Source organism: Eschrichtius robustus, chromosome 2 (genome assembly GCF_028021215.1).
Source record: "Eschrichtius robustus isolate mEscRob2 chromosome 2, mEscRob2.pri, whole genome shotgun sequence".
Classification (NCBI taxonomy): domain Eukaryota; kingdom Metazoa; phylum Chordata; class Mammalia; order Artiodactyla; family Eschrichtiidae; genus Eschrichtius; species Eschrichtius robustus.
Window position 1 is genome coordinate 87,343,170 of NC_090825.1, and position 19,098 is coordinate 87,362,267.

Consider the following 19,098-nt stretch of genomic DNA (forward strand, 5'->3'; position numbering starts at 1 on the left):
CATATTTATAACAGTCCTTTTACATTGATAACATATTAAGTCTGATCACATTCTAAAGCTCTACATTTTTAGCCCCCCTCATGTTTTATGTTGATGTCAAAATTGACATCTTTTTTCTTGTGTATTCCTTAACAAATTATTGTAGTTATAACTATTTTTTACTAATTTGTCCTTTAACCTTAATATTAGCTTTACAAGTGATTATCTTATCAACTTTACAACATTAGATTATTCTGAGTTTTACTATTTACCTGCCTTTATCAATGAGATTTATACTTTCATATGTTTTCCTCTTACTTATTTATGCCCCTTTTCCAGCCTGAAGAAGTCCTTTTAACTTTTCTTGTAAGGCCAGATTAGTGGTGGTAAACTCCTTTTGCTCATCTGGAAAACTCTCTATCTCACGTTCATTTCTGAAGGATAAACTTGCCGGGTAGCATATTCTTGCTTGACAGTTTTGGTGTTTTTTTTTTCTTTCTGCACTTTGAATATATCTTACCACTCCCTTCTGGCCTGCAAAGTTTCTGCTCAAAAATCTGCTGATTGTCTTATGTGGGTTCTCCTGTACATAGTTGTTTTTCTCTTGCCGCTTTTAAGATTCTTTCCTTTTATTTAACTTTTGACACTTTAATTATAATGTGTCTTATTGTAGGTCTCTTTGGATTTCTCTTGTTTGGACTCTGGGCTTCTTTGATCTGGGTGTCTTTTTCCACAAGTTAGGGACGTTTTCAGCCATCATTTCTTCAAATAAGTTTTCTGCTCCTTTCTCTCTCTCCTTTTTCTGTACTCTTAAAATGTAAATGTTGATTGCTTGATATCCATAACTCCGTTAAACTATCGTCACTCTTTTTTATTTATTTACTTATTTATGGCTGTGTTGGGTCTTCGTTTCTGTGCGAGGGCTTTCTCTAGCTGCGGCAAGCGGGGGCCACTCTTCATCGCGGTGCGCGGGCCCCTCACCACCGCGGCCTCTCTTGTTGCGGAGCACAGGCTCCAGACGCGCAGGCTCAGCAATTGTGGCTCACGGGCCCATTTGCTCCGCGGCGTGTGGGATCCTCCCAGACCAGGGCTCGAACCCGTGTCCCCTGCATTGGCAGGCAGATTCTCAACCACTGCACCACCAGGGAAGCCCACGTCACTCTTTTTTATTCTGTTTTCTTTTTGCTTCTCTGATTGAGTGAGTTACACTACTGTGTCTCTGAGTTCACTTTTCTTTTCTTCTGCTTCATCTAGTCTGCTGTTGGACCCCTCTATTGTGCTTTTCAGTTCAATTATTGTATTCCTCAGCTCGATGACTTCTATTTGGTACTTTCTTACATTTTGTATGTCTTTAGTGAAATTTTCTTTGCTCATCTGTTCTTCTGAGCTCAGTAAGCATATTTATGACTGTTATTTTGAGCTTTTATCCAGTAAATCACTTATCTCCATTTCACTAAGGTTTTTTTCTGAGGTTTTATCTTGTTCTTTTTGGAACATATTCCTCTTTTTCTTAATTTTGCTTGACTCTCAGTTGGTGTCTATGCATTATATCAAAGAGCAACATCTCCCCATCCTGAAGGATCTGCCCTTGCTCTTGGTTGTCTCTCAAACCTTTGTGACTTTCCAATCAGCCTATTTTATTTTTAGTGACTCCCTGTAGTTGAGGGTTTGCCAAGATCTGTCATTGTCCCAAAGGGAAGGATCTCAGTCAGCATCTAGATTCAGACTGATTGGAAACCAGACTCTCAGATAATAGATTTTAATGCCTGAAAATATACCTCTTTCAGAGGAGACAGGGAGCTGGGTTTTTCTATTTGCTCCCTCTGTGCTTAGCCATGGGGTAACTGCCAGGTAAGAACTGTTTGTTTCTTTGCCACTGTCCCATTGAACTCGTGAACACAAGCTCCACTGGTGATCAAGGGCACCCCTGGATGGCAACCAAAAAACTGGGCACCAGACATTAAAAACTGGGGCACAAGGTGCATGTACAGGCCCCCCTCTGGGAGTTACTGATGCTCGGGAGAGTGGCAGAAGGATATCGTGAAGATAGTGCTCATCCTCCAAGGTCTCTGTAGAAGATTACAGTCAGCCCTTAGATGTGTGTTTAATTAGACATCTGCCCCTCAGGCCTCTGCTCTGAAGAAAAACTGATAGGCCTCTTTCACTGAAAGACTGGGTGCCACAGTCTGTTGCCTCTCTCCTGGTCACCAGAGCCAGGCAATCTAGAGTTGTCTTCTGGGTGGCAGAAGCAAAAATTGGGGTGCTAGATGAAGGTACAAGCTCCTCTCTCAGAGATACTGATGAGCTGGAATAAGGCAAAGAGAGAATGTAAAGGTGGCCCCTGTCTTCAGAGAATATAGCGGTAGGCCCCTGGATGTGTGTTAAATTAGATGCCCGCCCCTCAGGGCTATACTTTAAGGTAAGCAAATAAGCATCTTTCACAGAATGTCTGGATGCTTTTCAGTCAGGTCCCGGCGTGAGTGAGCCTACGTGTGAGCTCTTTAAGAACTGCTATTCAGTTTGCTATAGCCTTGCAGGTCTCGTGGACACAAGCCCCACTGGCTTTCAAAGCTAGATGTTTTGGAAGCTTGTCTTTCAGGTGCAGATTTTAAAAGTTGGTGTGCCAGATGTGGGCTTCAAAGCCTGTGCTGCTCTGGGAGAAGCTCAGGGTTTTGAATTCCCTCTTGATGTGGGATCACTTAGCTGGGAGTGGGGTTTATTGCAGTATTGTGTCTCAGCCTCTCCTACCTACTTTGTTGTGGGATTTTTCCCATTTGCCTGGTATATAGGTGTCACTCAGCTAGTTTTGGAATTTTTTTTTTTTTGGAAGAAATTGTTCTGTATGTAACTGCAGATTCAGTGTATCCATGTGTCTGGTTTGCCATCTTGAACCAGAACCTTCATCATTTTTTTTTTTAATTTTTCAATTTAGTTTTTGGCTGCGTTAGGTCTTCATTGCTGTGTGTGGCCTTTCTCTAGTCGCGGCGAGCCGGAGCTGCTCTTTGTTGCGGTGCACGGGCTTCTCGTTGTGGTGGCATCTCTTGTTGCGGATCATGGGCTCTAGGCGTGCAGGCTTCAGTAGTTGTGGCATGCAGGCTCAGTAGTTGTGGCACACAGGCTTAGTTGCTCCGTGGCATGTGGGATCTTCCCGGACCAGGAATCGAACCCGTGTCCCCTGCATTGGCAGGCAGATTCTTAACCACTGAGCCACCAGGGAAGTCCACATTTTTTTTTTTTTTTTGATCGTTCATAAAGTATACTATCCTGTACGCCTTGGGATGACCATGATTATGGGAGATTTTTATTGTACTGCCAAAAAATACTAGTAAATAAGACGCCCAGGTACAGAAGTTTGCTGTGTTGAATGCTATCAACCTTCACTTGCCTTACAAGTATTATTAACTAGTTTCTACACCAGAATGTTCCCATTAGGCTACAAGTACTTTCACACAGCATATAAAATGCACATCTTGAGCTGAAAAATAAGAAATCTGATCTACTCCATAGTAAAAATTTCTAATTGCTGAATTTTTCACACATTTTTAATTACATGATATATTACAAATGTGAGAAATGTCACCATCTCTGGGTCTATAAAGTGATGACTGTGACTGTGTATATTAAACACAAAGAGAGTTAAGTAGCAAAAATAGTTGTCCTTCAAAGGAATAACTTTAGAAACTCATACTGATTCCAGAAATACTGAGTTTATTCAAAATATCTTTGGACTTTCCCTCAGAAATGCTGAAAATCCATGCAAGAAAATTACATCAATGCTTTACAAGTTAAATTTCATTTTTGCTTAAAAACAGTACTACACAGATAGATCACCTTCTGTACTTATCAGTTTTGCTTTCAAGAACTTTTGGCTATTTCTCAAAATTAAATGCAACTTCAAAGCACACAAATTTATCATCATCGAGGACATTGAAAGATTTTTAAAACATTTACAAAATGGGAATGTTGAGAAAACTTTTTAAACAAGGGTAGCAACATTGGGAGTACGTGTATGGATTCCAGAAGGACTGTTCAGAAGCAAGAGATTCTCATTTGGCAGGGTATGTTCTGATGGGTTTCTTTTTATAAAGCTGTCATCTCAGGTGTACCATCTGCAGAACTTTCCTAATTCTGTCAGACAAGAACATTTTCATCATTTCCTCTGTTCTTAAGGAGTTTGACAAGCAATAGAGATCAGGGTAGAATTTGGGAAAGCTACACATTTGCATCTCAGGTAAAGGAAAAAGAAAGGGAAGAGAAAACAGGAGAAGATGAGCACGAAAAGGCAAAGTAGGAGGAATTAGTTACTATGTTCAAATATTTCCTAGATACTGTTTTAAATATTCTTGTTGGTGACAGTTATTATTGAACATTTAACATGAGCCAGTCACCATGGTTGTTACTTGACATATAATGTCTTATATAATTCTTTTAATAACTGCATCTAAGGGAGGTGTCCTTACCAGTCCTTTATGGGTGAAAAGGTGGGGAAATTTTTTTCCTGTAAGTAAATGGCCTAGACAAGATTCAAACTCACGTTTCTCTGATTCCAGAGCTAGTGATCTATTAAATTGTACCAAGAAGCGAACAGAAATCAGCATCTCACTCATTTTTAGCAAGATGGCAAGTTTAGATACAACTAAATCTCTCACGGGATTACGACCATCTGTTTGTCACTCTAAACCTGTCACTCTGAACCTGTCTCATGTGGTTTCTGTGGATTCCATCGTGTACCTTTATTTTAGACTTGGCCCATCTTTTGAGATCTCAAAGTACATGCTTGGGATCAAGGGAACCACAATTAGATTGAAATTAGTCATTATGGTACTACTTAGTACTGTTTTATTTGATTGATTAACTTTCATTTTAAAACTGTGTAAATTTTTTCCACAAAGGTTTTTGGTCCATGTCTGTTTTCCCCATGACCTTAATACTTCAATGCCACGAAAAGCAATCATTAAGAATTAATTACCTTAACTAATGAAATACCCATTGAATGGAAAGAGTTGACACAGACTAGTGCTGATATTTTTCTACAGATCATTATTGCCTTGGGTTTTCCATTCTTTTCTTTTTCTCTCATCCCACACATCCTTTCCTGCTCATCCTTTGTAAACTGAAATAAACGGAGCAAGAAGGCAGAAAGTCTTCCTTCCACTGGCCTCTGACCCCAGATAACCACGCAAACTATTTTAAATGGTCATTTTCCTCCAATCTCTGTCATGGATGTTTTACCTATGGTTTTAGACATCAAGTCCTTGATAGTAGGACCCATGTCCAGCTAAGTGTTACACTGGATCTCCACCTGACCAAGTGTGACCACCATACCCATCAGAAGCAAAAGTCAGACCTGAGGTCCTGCTCTTTGTCTTAACATTATTGTGATGTTATAATCATGTTATTTTGGTACTGTCAGCTGTTATTGTACCTGGTGCACAAATAAATTGTTGGGTCTCCTAGTCCATGGAATTAGGTCCATTGGAATTGGAATGCACCTACATAGATTTCAGCCTTTGGAGTGATTAAGCTTTTTGTTTTGTATGATTAAAAAAAAAGAAGCCTGCTTATTTCTTCTAAGAGATCTTTGAGTTTTTCCTGCCAGTCAGGTGGCAAGGGCAGAGACTTTTCTTCCAAGGCTACTTAGTGTCCTTTCTATTAGGCTTTCTTCTTCTCCATCCTTTCTTCTTCCTCCTTCCCTTTTAGCTTTCCCTCCTCTAGCTCTGTTTCTAATTCCCTGGGGAGGCCATCCAGGGTCTGTCCTGTATGAATCCAGTTCCCAGTTACTCTTTGCTGTATGAAACACCTATCATCAGTTCCTCAGATTTTAATACCTAGACAGATGTGTGTGCTCCATGAGAAGGGCTGTGGAATGCAGTATGTTGTGTGCCAAGACTAACCTTCTACTCTGTAGATGCTGGTACTCAGTCTTGAGTGGGCAATTTCCATGTAGCTTTTGCTTAATGTCTGAGTAATTGGAGAGAGAAGGACTTTGGTCTGTAATTTCTCCTTTTGTGACTTCCTCTTTTTGCACTTTATTTGAGATTACGAGTGAGTGTGACTTCAGATGTGAAACACTTAACAGTGAGTCAGGGAGATGAAATTTCACTGAAATGAAGAATGCAGGAAGAGAAAATGTGTGAAAAATCACGTTGACGGGGTTTTCTTGGTAGCTAGTAAAGCAGAGAAAGGAAATTCCCACACAGCAGGCTTTAATAAAATAGGCAGGCAGCGAAGTCGGACTGTGTGAGATACTGGTGAGGAATATAGAGATGGAGAGTGAGTGAAGGAATCACAGGGCCCTATCAGACATTCTTTCTCTGCACCTAACTTACTCTTTAAATGAGTTTCCAGATGAGAATTGTTTTCCCATAAATTTGCATCAATAGATTGATGAGCATGATTGTGCATTTCCCAACACAAGGGTTAACCAAATATTAGGCAATATTATTGTTTGGTATTTGTTTTCCAATCCCAAGTATAGTTTATGTAGAGTGGACATTTGTGTCTGTGTACACCAAACTCAATATATGGAAATTCAGACTCCCAAAGGAGATAAAGCAGGACGTGGTCATTATTTAAGGAAGGTATTCATCATGTGATTGTATTAAAGACACATGCTCCTTAAGGACTTCAAAAATATCATTTGATTTTCATACAGCTTTCCTGGAATTTTTGTATTTATGACGTCAAGCGAGCCTATTCCCAAGATAAACATGGAAGTCCTATTTCCTTGTTGCCTGAGTCACTTTATCAAGCATCCACCATTTACTTGGTTTGCTTATGTTTTATATTCTTTTCCACCTACCAGTTTGTAAGATTCTTGACACAAGACCATTGTTTTTCTTCTTCCTTGATGTATCACACATGCTTAGTACATTTTGTGGCATGTAATAGGTGCTCAATAAATATTTACTGAATGAATGAATGATCTTGGGGGATGGGGAAAGTTTGCTTCACATGAGTAAATCACCTAAGCCAAAGGTGGCAGCTAGCCCAGAGCTCCTTGATCTAATCCCCCATTACGTCAGTGGCTGTCCTTTGAGTCGCTGCCAGGCAGGCTGCAAGAGAGTAGGAACTGGGACAGAGAGTGGCCTTACATGCCAGAGCCTGGCAGGTTCACATAGGGAATTCTTTGCCTTTAATACATGAAATATTGGTGGGGATAACAACTATGACATTTACCTTTTTGGAAACTTCTGCTGAAGGCCCTTCCCAAGTTGAGATTTGTGAGAGAGTCAGCAGCTTCCAGAGCAAGGGCCTAGCAACTTTAGCCTCAGCCAAGTGCTTTTTAACTAGTAAGTGGCTCAGAAGAGGCAAAGCAGCAAATTCTGCTGGTGACCGAAGCCTGAAACAAATACTGCTGTTAGCAGTGTAAGGTCACTTGGCAACAGTGTCTGTAACTCTGAGCTTCCCTTACCTCCAGAGGACACCGTGAGCTTAGGCACAAAGTAGGGATAAAATGCCTATTTTAGCTGAAGATATCTGTTAAAAGAGTGGAGAAAATAGGCTAACCTCTGTGCCCCTGCTTTGCACTTGGTTCTGGTGAGAGAGGAGGAGAGGCCCGCAGCTCCTGCTGTTCTCAGTGGGGTCCCTCCAAGAGCAGTTCTTGTATTAACCACTTCACTGTTTTGTCCCCATCTTGTTATCTGTTCTTGTTAGAATCTTTATTATTCATGGATGCAAAAAAATCCCATCATTAAACCATCATAAATATTCATAACACTTTGCAATTGTGTGCATTTCATTTAGCCACTTGGCAAAACTCTGAAGTACCAAGAGTTTTAAGGAAATCTGGCTAATGAGACCAGAGCTCAGGAAATGCAGGGTGGCTTTTCTACTCTCTGTTATTTGATTTTCACCTGAAAACAAATGTAGACTATAAATAATAATTAACAGAGATAAGCAGGGGTGGCGTTCCCTTGCAGTGAAGAGCCGCACGTTCCTCGGCTTTGTCTTGATGGTGCTTTTGTGTCAAGCGGAAGATACGGGTAAACACTGTACTACCAGAGAGGGGCTCACGAGGCTGCAGTGCTAATGGATTTATCCAGGAGCCTACAAAGGCCAGATAAACCCCCTGCTTTGGTTAACAGGGATCTCTCTTCTCATGTTCTGTATGATTACTGACATCAGGTTGGAGTTGAGATAAGCATGGCTCCTTTCTTGGTCTTATTATAGTAGACAGCCATCCCATTTTTAGTGTCTAAGAAAGAATTATATCCATCTCTCTCCCTTCTTCTAATCCAGTTTATCTAAACTGTGCACTCTCCATCAGTACTGAGAGCTTTTCACGGGAGTCAAAGAGAACCCAGCAAACTTTGGCAGCAGCCAAGTAGAATTGGAATAATGTGTTTCCCACGGCCACCCCCTCCCATTCAGAGCACACAGATTCAGACCAGTGGGGACATCTTTTTGTTTTGTACCAAAAATTCATGCCTTGAAACGTTTCTTTCCTGCCTTTTCAGCTTAAGGGTTCTCACCACTGAAAAGGAATTTTTAAAAGGTATGAGCTTGTAGAGAGAAAATATTTATTCCAATATGTGTCATGGGCCTTGCCTGCACAAGTTGAGGATTCCTCCATGCCATTCTGACAGCATTTATGTTTGATAATGAGATTCATTCCCTGCGTAACGGCTACCAGGTGCTGGAAAATACTGGTACAATCGAGACTGCTCAGCAGGTTCTGCTTTCCCTGGGGAGCTTGTGCTAAGTAGAAACAAGTTACCACCAATCCAAGTATTAGCCTGGCTGCTCGTGTGCGTCACTTTGTTAAGGAAATGTCACGTGTTAACAGGAGAGTGCTCCTGGTTCCCAAACAGAGGACCAGTTAAAGCAGGTTCTGCTTGGTCTGCTCCTGTGGAATTAGAGTGGGTCCTTTTTTCCGCTGTTGATCATTGAGCTCATTTGCGGTGGTGTTTGGCAGTTGTCTCGTTATTTGTTGGCCCATCTCAAATACTCTCTAATTGAAGACTTAACTCTTGTAACTCCTCTCTGTACCAACTGTTATGGAGTATCAGCAGGGAGAAGAGGCTCTTTTCACGATTTTTTACATTGACCCCACCAAAAGAAAAAAAAGTACAAGTCTTCAAGAAAATCACGTGTGTCCTTTTATATAATTCATTGCGTCAATTTAGATATGGTGACCTTTGAAATATGGCAAATTTCTTCAGTACTATAACACTGAAATTCAAAATCAGGTTTTGAAAATTCTAGCAGTGTTAATTACTCCCTCTGCACTTCCATTGCACTTTCTTCGTACTCCTCTTATCCTATCATATTTGTTTAATAGACTATTTTGCTTGCAAGGAACTATGATTCACTCAGGCTAGCTCAAATAATGAGGGCTTATTTTAAGGATGTCTATGCCAGTAATGGAATCAGAATCTCATGAACACTTCAAAATAGAAGCCAGATAATTACCAGGCATTACAGTGACTGGAACTTGAAAGTGGTCCTGGGTTTAAGGAAGCAGCTCTATGGAACTGAGCAGGTAAAAGTTAGGGCTTTGCTAGAAGAAATGTGACCAAACTGTTTTCTGTATATCTGCTCCTTTTTTGTTTATCTCCCCCCCCCCACCCCTTGCTTCTGACTCATTCTATTTATATTATCTCTCAAGAGGGCCATACTAATTGTCCTGGGTAATTACTAAATAGCAAGTAAAGGCAGAGATGTTTTTTCCTTGCAAGGACACATATAGGACACTGACTAGCCTTTGGATTGGCTGCCTCTGAGTCAGGTGCCCGGTCCTTGTCCAATCAGCTGTGACCATGGATGTGAAGACGTCGTATATGACATGGCTTCCGAGGACTGCCTCCTTTGGTTTCCTTGGAAGGGACTGTGGATATGACAGGCCCTATAACTGATATGTACAGCCCATAATGACTGGGAGCCTTACCTGGCTGAAGCCAGTCAGTCTCCTATTAAAAAATACCCACAGTGCTTAGCACAGGTTCTGGCATATAGTAGGTGCTCCATAAAATATAGCTAAATGAATAAGCGAATCTTAATATTTTTTCTTGGAGCTTGTGTTAGGTGGAGTGAAATAACTTGCAGTCTGCCTGTGATTTGATATCATTTATTTGCCAACAGCATCCCTGCTGGATTCTGGATTCTAAGGCGCGGTGTATCTTACTTTCCCTCTGTCTTTTCCAGTAGATTTTTTTCCTTGATCTATCAGAACCAAGCCATTGTGGTAGAGTCAGCAAGTTAGTATTCTGTGACGTGAAGTCTTAGTCAGCTTAGGCTGCTATAACAAGTACTATAGACTGGGTGACTTAATAAAAACTTATTTCTCACAGCTAGAGGCTGAGAAGTCCGAGATTAAGGTGCCAGCATGGCCATGTTCTGGTGAGGGCCTTCTTCTGGTTTGTAGGTGGCTGTCTTGCTGGGTCCTCACAGGGTGGAGAGCAGGTAGACGCAAGCTCTCTTCTGTCTCTTCCTATAAGGACACTAATCTCATCATGAGGACTCCACCCTCACAACCTAATCACCTCCCAGAGGACCTATGTCCAAATACCATCACACTGGGGGGGACTAGGGTGTCAACATATGAATTTTGGAGGGACGCAAACATGCAGTCCACAACAAGGCTAAATCTCATTTTAAGATGAGAAACTTGCTGTGATTCCAGCTGTTTTCTCTAATTCCCTGGAGTCACTTTCCGCAGGAGACTAGAATAAATCCCCACTAACTTCCATGGAAACAAGTTGTTCTGAGGAATATAAATTTGTATTCTGGTTTCAAGGAGGTCTGGGCCTGTTTCTTTAGAGGGAAGCCTGAGATCCTTCCTCACAATGTGAACTCCCCTAACGGCGTGCTCTGCAAGGCCATGGACAGATGTCACAGATGTTGGGGGTAGGGGTTAGGGCGGGCATGGGTCAGCCCCCTCACAGGGATTTCAGGCACACTGCGTGACTATGATTCAGTCTCTCATGTAGATTTCTCAGTGGGAGGGTCTCCAGATGACAACTGCACCAAGATTCTGTGACCACAGTGGGCAGCACAGACGTGCAGTACCACTTACAGGATTTTGCTAGACAAAGGCTTTTTCCTTATGTCCCATCACATAATCATCATTCAGTTGTTTCTGCCTATACATCCATAAAACTTGATCAGGGCAGAGAATGGCATTAGAAGCAGAGAAAATATTGTAGTGAGTGGAAAATCAATCTTCCCTTTTGTAAATCACCCACCAAAAAAATGAATGTCTGTTCCTCTGAGGTAGGTTCTTGGTTCTTCCCATATTGCTTGAATGGAAAACATTTTCTGATACTTGGGGGGCTGCTGCTGACAGGCCACCCACTGCACACAATAACTCGGCTTCCTGATGACTCCGTTTCTGCTGATGCTTTTGCTTCCCCATGGCATTCTGGGGAGTTTTGGTCAGTTTCTGTGGAAATGTAGCGCTCCCCCACTCTTCCCTCCTCTCTCTGGAGCTGTCAAAATTTGGGCCAGAGCAGTGGGATGTGTGAGCCGGCTGTGAACAACTTAGCAAAGGAGCATGGTGTCCTCAGTAGACAGAGTAGCTGGTAAGTCGTGTGGACCGGATCCATGATAAAAGGAAAAAAAAAAAAAAAGCCGAACTAAGAGATGAGGACAGCCAAACAGATTCCAGCTAAAACTGATTCAGCTTGCTAATGAATCCTCTAGCTGGTACTGAATTCTCCTCACTTCTCAAATCAAGTTAAAAACTTGATTCCATGCCAGTTAAAAGGGGCAGAGCTGTCACTTACCGCGGAGATTAACTTGCTTTGTTGAATACTGACAGGGACCAGGGACGGGCAGGACCCACACAGAATGCAGGGCACTCTAATTCATGGTAACCTCAACTCTGAGGTAGAAGTGAATTGAGGGTTTGTAATTTGCACTGGTGTCCGGTCCAGACTAAGTTAAACCTAGAGAGAGAGTTCAAGGAAGTCCTCTATGGGTCCTCGTGCCATGGCTAGTCAGCCCTTTGGAGGTACAGATCCTAATCCCCTGGTGCTCATGGCCCACACCCTCCTATTTAGCCAGCTAGACCGATCAAGCAAGTTGTAGGCCTGAACGCTGATGTAACGATGGCTCTGTCCACCTCCAGAACTTGGGGTACTCTGTGGGGGGGCAAGTCAGCTGAGTTGAGGAAAAGACACCAAGGATTCAAAATGTCAAGTGATTCTCCCTGCCAGTGTAGAAACTTTTCCATTTACAGCTGGGCTCTGGGAAATGATCCGCACTGTGGTCAGATCTGTGAACACCACAGGGCCTGGCTGGCCATCCTCTAGCAGGATTTCTTTTAGCCACTAAGTTTTTGCCCTATGGCTTTAGATGTTATCAGATTGATGTTTAAATGTATCTCAAGTGACCCTCAGTGTCCTTACACTGCTTTGCGTAGATGATGTCAAGAAAAAAAGTGCTGTGAAAACATAAAATTAGAAAAAAATGTAAAAGTGTGAGTGTGTGCATGTGGGTCAGGGGAAAACGAATGAAAGAGGAGATGATACAAATGATTCTTCTCTTAAATTCTTCCTAAGTTTTAGATAGGTTTGAATACGCACAGAAACTGGGACTATCTTGAGAAATTACAGAATTAAAGTTTTGTTTAAAAAGTCCACTTTTATAATAAAACAGACAAGAAGATTTGGGGAAGTTGCCTAGTGCCCCTCTCCCAATTGTACTGCGTTAGAAACTTCTCAAAGACGGGATGAACATGTCATTTGTTTTCCTTTTGCTGGAGCTCTTAAACAAGTTATTAGGAAGGAAGAGTAACAGACTGGGGCCCTCTGTCCAAATTTTGGATCAACTTGACTCTGGATCTTTCCCTGGGCTACCTGACTTAAGTCGCTTTCTTCTTGTATCTCCAGGGAAGAATGATGGCAGTCCTCCTTTCCATTTAGTTCTTCCCAAGCTTGTTGGAAAGAGCCATTAGTTTATGTTTTCTTCTTTATGCCCGTAAGATCTTGGGATGAAATACCCTCAGTAAACCACAAAGCCTATTACTATTTTAAGTACCTGCATCTTCTAGGAGAAGGAGCACGCTGACTCCCTGCAGGAGAAATAAATGGAGTCAGCTTGCTGGCTGGCACACTGTCTTTAGGAAAGAATAAAAAAAGACACAGAACTTCTTGTTCTGTCTACTGCAGAAAATGTGTCCAGATCTAGTAAAGCAAAGCACAGATTTCAGGGGAGTTATGTGTTCCACACTCTCTGCTACACAAATCGGGGTTTTTGTTGTTTGGCCCAACAGAATAAGCTCTGAACACAAAAGGAGAGGATACTAGGGTGTTGATAAAATGCATTTTCTAAGATGTGTGTAGGAAGAAACATGTTCTTTCTCTTATTTTAGTGACTTGTTTCATGGCTGTGATGGAAAGAAAATGACTTTGGCTACTTGCGTCTCAAATGATACATGCAGTTTGAGGGATCACCTGGCACTTGTGAACAAAACAGCATGCAAAAATATTTTGTTCTGCTTTACCATTGTAATCTTAGAGATTTTTTTGGTCCCTCTCTTTGTGTTCTTGTCAAGATCGACAAGCATCCGTGTGTTACCAAGTGACATGAAGTTCTTGCTTGAATAATCATGACTAAAATCCAGGATATCTCAAAGCACGTTATTGACTCAGAGAGCCACCCAGTAGATTGAATTCTTCTGAATTAACTCTCAGTGACAGCATCAGGGGTAGTGCTTTTACCCCAAATTGTCAGGTCCTCCCATGTCCGCACTGTGGCTCCGATGCCGGCATCCTCGTCCCAGGGTGTTGTGATAGGGGTTGTTACTAAAAATGTTTCTTTTATTAATGTTACAGAAACCCCAGTATTTAGGACTTAAACTGAGTCAAAAAGCAGACAGCCAGAAGAGGAACTGAAAGTTCTTTTTATTTGACCTTCCTTCAGGGTGGACACTAAGTAGTGCCATTGCTGGGAGTAAGATGGCAGAACTCATGGGACTCTTAGAATGGAACCAGGGGTGATTTTTTTAATGAAAACTAATGAAATCATGCTTTAATCTTAGAGCGTACTGCAGTTCTTGGGAAGAGAGCATGACGATCTCTGACGAGAATTGTCAAAAGGGTCATTATGTTGGGATGTGCTGTACTTGAGGCCTTTGGTCCCCTTTCTTCTGTCACTCCAGACATCATGTATAGGAAGGGCTTAGAAGCTGCTTTCTGTTTGGAAAGGGGAAGGGAGGGAGGGAACTTGCCTGGAAGCAGCATTTGTACAACAAGCTCACTGTTTTTACTTAGGTGCTATTTTTTTTTTTTTTAAGAGTGGCTGGCGAATCACCCCTTCCCCAAAGCGAATGAACCCTCGGTGATGCTCTTGACCAATTCCTTGGGCAATGCAATTTCTTGCCTTTTTAAAAGAATCTTGTACATTCATTTATCATCCATATTTTAAAAAGGACACACAATTATTGCAAATTTACTGCTTACAGGGTCCATCAGCACTTACAACTCCATTTTAAAAATAGGCACACATATGTATTTAACCACTGAACAACTTGACCAACATAGAGGAATGTATCAAACTAAAAACTGACGGAGAATATCGGCCTGATTAGTTATTTGCAGTCATTTTCAGAAGCACTTGTTTTCCAGAGGGACTGTGCAAAATTCATCATGCTTTTCACAGCATTTTTGCCAGAGCTTTCCTGAAGTACGCTTATGTTATCAGCAGAATATGGAACTAAGCTTTGCAAACAATCTCTAAGACACTGTTTTGCCAATAGTTCCTAAAAAACTGTTAGAATGGTCAATGAGCAGTTCATCAGAATTATCTTGAACTTCCTTTATGGCACCTAGGTTATATACATTCCTATAATAAGAGGTGAAAGATTCTAATCATTATCACTGGAATAAGAGATTCAAATACTTATATGTGTCTTACTCACCACAATTTCTCCTTTGATTCTTTTTGTGTAACAACTTAGGTGACTCAAGAATTCCAAATACTTTGCTACCAAAGTGTGGTTCTTGCAGCACTGCTCATGTCCTATCTCCGGTCCTGCCTGCTTTCCCGTTACGTGTGCAGCACTATCTATCAGGAACTGGCCTCTTTAATCAGGGACTCACAGTCACTTTCAAATGATCTTAGTCCCCACTTTTGCACGTTTTGCACTTTATCCCTTTGCTCTAATCTAAGAAAATGTAGGCTTCATCTTGGCTGAGATCCTGGACAGCTCACAATTCAATGTGGATACAGTCTCAGCTTCCAGAACAGGTGTATGATTATTCTCTAAAGCAGAATCTGAAGTTGTCATCTTTTCATCACTTCCCCTACTTTCTTAGGGCACTAAGGTGATTCCTCTGGACCAGTCTCCTCATACTTTGCTTCAATGATACTCAGGTTTTCTCATCTCCAGAGTCACCTTTGTAGCTACTATGAAGATTGACTCCATGCACTTCACTGTCCTTTTTAAGCCCACAGTGCTTTTTAACCCACCAAGATTTCTATTTCGTAAGAAGCTCTTAACCCCATTTTGACAAGATAATTTCCTTTAACTCTAAGCTTTCTAATCTGAAAATCCCGATCTTTTTTTTTCACTCACTTTTATCTTTTAAAAATATCTATCTATCTCCTCTCTCATTTATGTATAATAAAAATGCTTGAATTTTATGTTTTCTCTATAAATCGTTACTGTTATGTTTACACGTAATGTCTGCCTTATGTTGTAAACTTTACAAGTACAGGTTGTAAACATCAACTTTATTCTGCATAGCGCTGAGCACAATGTCATGATCACTTAAATGCTTTTGATGATGATGGTGATGATGATAATGACCACGTAATGCTGTTCTGGTTTGAAAATATCACATAGGTAGTCCAGTACATCTTTTTTTAATGAGTTGTTCCTCATTCTATAAAGCTGTCATTCTTCATTAGCAAAAAAGGTTACAGTAAGTTGTAATTAGTGTTTAGTGCCCTGTCAAATAATTAAGTATAATAAAAAGCTTTCAATGAGTTTAATGTTAACATGGTATAATTAAAGCCAAGTCTTGAAATGCATTAGGTGTCTATTTTGTCAGACATTTGATGCTTTTTCCCTCTCCAGATGAAATTCTCAAGTTGTGCTTATAGCAATGTCATCATCAAAGACAAAAAACTCGCATCTCTCAGATGCAGAATGGGCTTCACAGTGTCCAGCAAGGGCAATATTTAAAAAATCAAAGCACTTATACAACCTTGTTATTAACTGAAAAGGAAAGTGAGTCCCAAAGATATTGTGTGACTTGCCCAAGGTCACACAGCAGTAAGTTAATTTTCCTTGGTAGTGAGAATTGTGGCTTGGGATTGTACTGAGGTGATTATTGTCGTTACTGTCATTCCTTCTTTCTTTTGGAAGTATATTTTCTGTAAAATTATTTTTATCTTTTTCTTGATGAGGTGAAAAAAATAGATAAATACATGCGAAGTAAGAGAACATAATTTGTGTTTAGCTCTTGAATTTAACGCTTGTTTTAGGATGCAGGGCTTGTCATAGCGCCTATTTTAAGGCTCAAATACTGAGACAAGACTGAAATCTCGCCATTTTCTCATCAGAATAACTGGAATGTGCCTAGATACTTGACCATTTCAAACCCTGCACATTCTTTGACCTTCTCAGGCCTTCTCTTGTGCATGTCGTATTATCTTTTCTGTCCACAAAGATTTTGAAAAAATCAGCAGAGTACAAGTAGCCCCTGAAATAAAGGCGTCATTCAAGGAACAAAGAAGTAGAAGGAGGGCTCCACTTAAAATGATGAAAATCTTTAATTTTTATTTAGGTATACTTGTACGGACACGTGTATATACAAATACAGATCGTATGGGTTTGTTTGTGTGTGTTTTTTTTTTTTTTTTTTTTTTTTTACATTTTCTTTTACGTTTATATAACGTCAGCATTTCAAAACAGCACTCGATGAGTAAGTGCAAAGGAACTGCAAAGCGGGCAGTACAAGCACAGGACCACACGGAGCTGGACTTCACACCCAGACGCACACACAATGAGTGGCTTCAATGGGGTGTCAAGAGTAAGCATGGAAAGCGGATTTGGACTCATGGGTAACCTCCAACATGCCAGCATCTATTAAACTGTACAGACAATGGGAGCAAGCCCATTGTAGGGAGATTTGTCTCACATCCGAGCAGCTCTGGGGCAAATGCATGGGAAAAACTCAGTGATGCCAAACCAGAGACAGACCTGCCCATTCACGGTTCTGAGGGAAAACCAAACGTGGGAGGAAGGCGAGAGACAGAAAAAGTAAACATAAGAAATAAAAGGGGGGGGGGTGTAGGCAAACGGGGGTGTTGGTGGAGGTGGCTTCCAAAAGAAAAACTAGTGATCACAGCTCTGAGAGCAATGAATGGAGGGTAGGGGTTTAAACTGTTTTTGGTTTTAAATTTGGGGGAAACTACTAAAAATGGCTGCCGCCGTTGCTAAGGCACCAGAGACAAAGTCCCTGAAAGTCCACAGGTACTGTGTGACTCTTCCTTTCACAATGACTCAGAGAGAAAGCTCCCCCATTTAACCTTCCTAAATGAACTGGTTTGAAACCTTTCCCATGCTTGGGCTGCACGTGATACTGAGAAGACCCTTCCTGGGGAAGAATGAACACCACCACAAACGGAAAACCAAACCAAAGTACAGAACCGTCACTAAATTCCCTGAACCTTTTCCAACCAACATGCTGGGGGGAAGAACACCACAGGGCTCCAACATCAGACCTTGAAAACGTTGAGGGCAAAATGTTGATCAAAAGAGTCATGTTGTTCCAGGTCCCAAGATGGTGGAGTCTTAAGATTGGGAGGGCGACGACCACACGTGAGTCCTGTATGGCGCGGTGTCTCGGCCATTTGTGACTCTTCTTAGCCACGTACACATCGGATGTTTCAAAGCCTCAATGCATGTTTTGTATCCTGAAAGACTATTGTTCTCACTTACAAAAGACATAAGAATCAAATTAATACTTTATTATCAAACACTATATACAACAGAGGTTGCTAATAATACAGAATTTAAAGAACGCAGTTTTTTTTTTTTAACGTTTTACTTTCCTTTCCTCTGCCACCCAAGAAAGTACAGTACAAAACAATAGTCTAAACTAACACGAACTATTACCTGGTCTATTAAAGGATACACGGTATCCACTAAACAGACAGATCCTTATTTTCCCTGCTTCATGTTGCAAAGCCCTTGGCAACCAGGGGCAAAGGTCGCTGGGGTTTGACTCACTGGGGCTGAGAGGCAGCAAAGGCTGCCCTTCATACTTTTGAATTGTTTTTGAAATTAAAAGCTGCTACAAAGTTGCGTCGACATCCTCCTAAGCCCCCTGAGGGTTGTAACACCATCACAAAAGGCCACCAGCACTTTTTGGACAAGATGAAAACTGCATGATACCAATCGTCTTCTTGAAAACTCCATGGCAAGCGTTACCTACAATTACGTCACTTTTAGGTAGAGAAGCACATTGTCTACTGGTGTGGATAGTCTTGCTTTTTTTTTTTTTTTTTTTTTTTTTTTTACATTTAATTTGTAGCGGCACAGTGGTGAGGGGGTCTAATTTCACTGTGAAAAATGAAAGACAATGGCAGAGAGGGCCATGGGTAATTAATTATTTTATCATTTGTTAGAGACAAATGCTAGAAAAACCACAGAAGTCACCATTTCTAAAATGAAATTAGCACTGATAATGTAGTTATGACTAACTGGAATCATTACAGGATCATTTAATTTCCTTGTGGTCACAGAACATGCAATATTATTTTGGTTCTATTGATCCATTTTAGAAGGCATCTTTTTCCCCCTACCCAAATCCCACTGGACCAACAAGCCTGTAACTATTAATAAAAAAAGAAGTATTACTGGATATTACTGAGAGTTCTGAGTATATAAATAGTTAATGCAAAAAATAATCCAATGCTGTGAACTTTTGTTTCAGTGAAATCGTGGCTGCCTTCTGTGATAAGACTCTGCCACTCCAGAGAAGTTCCTGATGTCTGGGGGAATAGGATTTAATCGGAGAGGCTGGCAACCTCTCACATGGTTCCAAGTGCGAACAGACCCAGCATTAACATCCACTCCAAACGGATCGGGTAAGCCCAGATTACATTTCAACATGTGTACAACTCTCCAGCGTGCAGCGCCTTAACAGCTGCCTTTCATTCACA

General features: G+C 41.1%; 1 protein-coding gene across 1 annotated transcript in view; it reads right to left on the reverse strand.

Annotated features, from left to right (window-relative positions):
• Window positions 1–16,792: 16,792 nt before the first annotated feature.
• Window positions 16,793–19,098, reverse strand: part of EFNA5 (ephrin A5) — a 277,610-nt gene continuing 275,304 nt past the window's right edge. Inside the window, exon 6 of the transcript XR_011073103.1 lies at window positions 16,793–17,867. The gene's annotated coding sequence lies outside the window, so the exon portion shown is untranslated. The remainder of the gene's footprint in view (window positions 17,868–19,098) is intronic.